The following is a 4,675-nucleotide window of genomic DNA, read 5'->3' as shown; positions in this document are numbered from 1 at the left end:
ACACGTGTGTTATACTTGTGTGCTTGGGTTCCAGTTCTAGACCACTATGCCTCATTCTCAAGGTATATCCGGCATACATCTTGTACCAAAATCAACACATGGATCCATACCGGTGCTGCAAACCGAATGGTCCGCCCCTCAAAATCGGTCCACCGTTTGCATCTGCGCATGTGCCATTACGGGCCACAGCAGCAGAGTTTGTTCACCTAAACCAATCAAATGGATTAATGGGATTATTAACCATCAAAGGTAAAGGTAAAACAAAGATAAGATAAAGGTAAAACCTCTTATATCATTTTAAAGTCATTTTTAAGCAGAAACGAGGCAAAATTCTGTGACGCTTTGAAATGTCCGACACGCATGAACGCATCAGTTAGCAGCTCGTTTAGCCGTGGCGCTCTGAACGCTTCTGCCGCCTTTTATGATGAAATAATGCTGAATTTTGGTGGAAATGACAGAATGATGGAATGTTGTACAAAAGCTTCAGATATCTGTCACTGAGAGAGATGATACCTGGAGTGCAGTTTGAAGCAGAAACGAGGTGTTAATCCATGAACCGCGTCATCAGGGGGGCCGATTTTTAGAGGGGCCGTTCAGTCGGCGACACTGGTTCCAGTGTGGTGACCCTGAGCAAAAATATTAAAATCCAAAATAGATTACAGTTAAAACATTCAGGACCTTCCAATCTGCTCATTATCTGGTGGATGGTAACAAAGACCCCACCCCAGACACAAACACCTCATCTGAACACTTTTTTGGAAGTCCTCAGAACAAAAGGTCAACAGGTTAAGTAGCCAGAAGTCCAGCTTCTCAGCCACATCCTCCATTGAGTTCTGGATGATCCCAAACTGTGCCCAAACCAGGTAGACTCTACAATCATATACTGTTGTCCTCAGTATGACTTTAAACTTCTTAGATTAGATTAGATAAAATTAGATTAGACAGAACTTTATTGATCTCTTGGGAAGACTCTCTCAGGGAAATTGAGGTTCTAGCAGCATTGCATAGCAGCACACAGGGTAAGAAGCACAGAGTATCAAAAGTGAAACAAAAAAATTTTCAGATATAAATATAAATACCAATACACAACAGCATAATACCAGACATTCTGATCAATACTTTTAATGGCTAATACTGTTCCTCTCAATCTCATTCCTGTCCTCCGTCTTCCTGTTACGCGTCCTCCCCCTGAGTGAGGAGTTGTACAGTCTGATGGCCTGAGGGACAAAGGAGTTTTTCAGTCTGTTGGTCCTGTACTTGGGAAGGAGCCGCCTGTGGCTGAAGCAGCTCCTCTGATTGCTGATGACAGTATGCAGAGGGTGACTGGCATCGTCCGTAATGTCCAGCAGTTTGTCCACTGTTCTGTTCTATGCCACAGTCACCAGAGAGTCCAGCTTCGTGACAACCATGGAGCCAGCCCGCCTGATCAGTTTGTCCAACCTGGATGTGTCCTTCTTGGATGTGCTGCTTCCCAGCACACCACAGTGTAAAAGAGGACTGGTAGAACATCCACAGGAGTTTCCTGCAGATGTTAAACGACCATGGCCTCCTCAGAAAGTACAGCCTGCTCTGTCCCTTCCTGTATACTTGTAGGTAGAATTCTTTCCCATTCTTGCTTGATGTACGACTTCAGTTGTTCAACAGTCCGGGGTCTCCGTTGTCGTATTTTGCGCTTCATAATGTGCCACACATTGTCAGTGGGTGACAGGTCTGGACTGCAGGCAGTCCAGTTTGCTGTCCAGCCACAGCCCGAGGTACTTGTAGGAATCCACAGCCTCCACCTCAACTCCCTAGATCAGAACTGGTCACGGTCTTGGTCTTGACTTCCCAAAGTCAATGACCTGCTCCTTTGTCTTCGAGGTGTTGACCTGTAGATGGTTTGTGTGGTACCAGGCAGCAAAGTCCTTCACTAGACTCCTGTGAAGGGGTGTGGAGTGTGGTGGGGAAAGGAACTATGGCTACCACAAAAACATACACACAGCCATAAACTGAAGAAGGGGCAGCACGGTGTCTTAGTGGTTAGCACTGTGGCCTCACAGCAAGAAGGTTGTGGGATCACTTCCCATATAGACCTTCATGTGTGGAGTTTGTATGTGAGTGTGACTGAATCTGTCTGCCTACATGTTAGATATTCTCCCTGCCAAAAGAGTCTGGGGTGCACTTCCACTGCAGTGAGTGATATCCCAGTGATCCAGACAGTGGCGGTCCTAGAGTGATTTACTCCCCGGGTGAAACCCCCTGCATGCCCCCCCCCCGCCCCCCCGCACACACTAACGTGGCCACCACCTCCGCCCCACCACCCATGAAAACACTAACTTCGTCCAGAACACCCACAATCCCACAAATTATCTCACAACAGCTATTTTCAAGAACAAATTTCCGGTTTTAATGTCTACTGCAATAACAAACACAAAGATAAACAATAATTACTTCAATAAAGTTTGTGAACATAAATAAACAAAATACTCAGTGACTTCACATTACAACTCTGTACAGTACAGGTATTTAAGAAAGCACAGCTGCACTACAGCACCACCCGATGGTCAAAATATTGCACGTCATTCAGTTTTACCAACAGAGTGCACTTTGCATTATCATAGAGTACCATTCACCATAATGAACAAGACTTAAACCTCCATTAAAGTCGCACCATATAAATAAGTGTGTTGTGTGGGCCGCTGAAGAGGAGGTACTGCTGGCCCACCACCACAAGATGGCGCCCTGCTTGAAGTGCGGGCTTCAAGCACGAGAGGGCGTCGGAGCGACCAGGAGTGACAGCTGTCACTCATCATCCGTACCAGCTGTCACTCATCCACTACTCATCACCACCACCATAAAGGCCGGACGGCAACTCCACCTCCCCGCCGAGAAATCAGCTACCATTCAGGTAACTTCTCTGCTGACTTAACACTGACTAATAGTCTGAACTTCTTTGCAGCCGTTTTCCTGTGGTGTGTCCTTATCTGTGGGATTGGCGTTTGGTGTGATCAGCGACGGCTTCGCTTCACACCCCAACCAGATAAGTGGTTAGACAGGAGCTGCACAAGTGTGTGATTGGAGGTGGAGGTTCTCCCTCCCAATTGTATACAGACTGTGGGATTACTGAGTGTGCGAACTCACACTCATCAGGACTGTCTCTGTTCTCTGCCAGCAGTACCGGGTCTGACTGCTGAAGACAGCGGCCACCTGGGGCGCAGGGCTTGGCGGCTCCGGTGTTCTTCAGCTCCGTTGGTGGTGGAAGCTGTGTGGGATCCGGCTCTTCTCTCGCCAGGCGTCTTCTATCGTCGAGCCTGCCCACACATCACCTGGTGTATGATTGACAGTCACCATATTGTTATTGTCTGTACATCGTTGTGTGATTCACAACATTAAATTGTTACTTTTGGCTTATCCATTGTCCGTTCATTAACGCCCCCTGTTGTGGGTCCGTGTCACGACACTTTCACAACAGGATTTCTCGGCCAGCGTCATGGATCCCGAGGGGTGTCAACCATCGCTTGAACAGCCAATGGAAGAGCGAGGTGCACAGGCGCCAGCAGGAGGCGTGTTGGGTGAGCTCCAGCACATCTTAACTGCCTTTACCGCTCGGTTGGACTTAGTTACCGAGCAGAGCAGTGTTCTCAATCGTAGGATGGAGGCTCTCACCACCCAGGTGGAAGTGCATGCTCAGGGCGCTGCTGCAGCACCTCCTCCTGCTGACCGTGTGCCAGAAACAGACATTCCGCTGGTCGTTCAACGAACTCCCCCACCTTCCCCTGAAGCATACATAAGCCCTCCGGAGCGTACGGAGGCTGTGTGGAGACGTGCGCGGACTTCTTGATGCAATGCTCGCTCGTCTTTTCGCAGCGTCCCGTCATGTACGCGTCAGACGCTAGCCGGGTGGCTTACGTTATAAATTTGCTTCGAGGAGAGGCATGCACCTGGGCTACGGCGCTCTGGGAGCAGAATTCACGGCTCCTAACGGTTTATACTGAGTTTGTGAGGGAGTTCCGACAGGTGTTCGACCACCCTCATAGAGACGAGACCGCTTCAAGTGTGCTGCTGTCGATACGGCAGGGGCGTCGGAGCGCAGCGAAGTATGCAGTCGACTTCCGCATTGCGGCAGCGTGAGCCGGCTGGAATGCTGTTGCGCTCCGCGCCGCCTTTGTAAACGGACTGTCTCTGGTCCTTAAGGAGCTCCTGGTGGCGAAGGAAGAGCTGTGGGATTTAGATGGGCTTATCGACCTGGTTATACGGTTAGACAACCGATTAACAGAACACCGACGGGAGTGAGACGAAGCGCGTGGTCAGGCACAAGCCGTCCCTCTTCCTCCCGGGTTCGAAAGGGAGCCGACTTCCCCACGCTCCGCTGCCAGGGCTCTCCACGTGACGACAGCTGCCCCTGCCGACGTTGCTAGGGAAACGAGCAGGGCCAAAAAGCGATCAGATCAGAGACAAAGGAGGCTGATCCGTGGAGAGTGTTTTCTCTGCAGCTCTACCGAGCACACACAGAGAGAATGCCCCAAACGGTCAAAACAGCAGCACTCGTCCTTAGAGACTGGGCTAAGGGTGGGTCACAACACCCACATGGGGAGACCCCAATGATCTGCACGTATCCCAGTCACGATCCTGAGTGGGGATCTAACCCTTCACGCCCCAGCACTGGTGGACACGGGGTCGGAGGGGAATCTGCTGG

Source organism: Thalassophryne amazonica, chromosome 1 (genome assembly GCF_902500255.1).
Source record: "Thalassophryne amazonica chromosome 1, fThaAma1.1, whole genome shotgun sequence".
Classification (NCBI taxonomy): Eukaryota; Metazoa; Chordata; class Actinopteri; order Batrachoidiformes; family Batrachoididae; genus Thalassophryne; species Thalassophryne amazonica.
The sequence above is the reverse complement of the archived record's forward strand: the minus strand, read 5'-3'. Positions refer to the sequence as shown.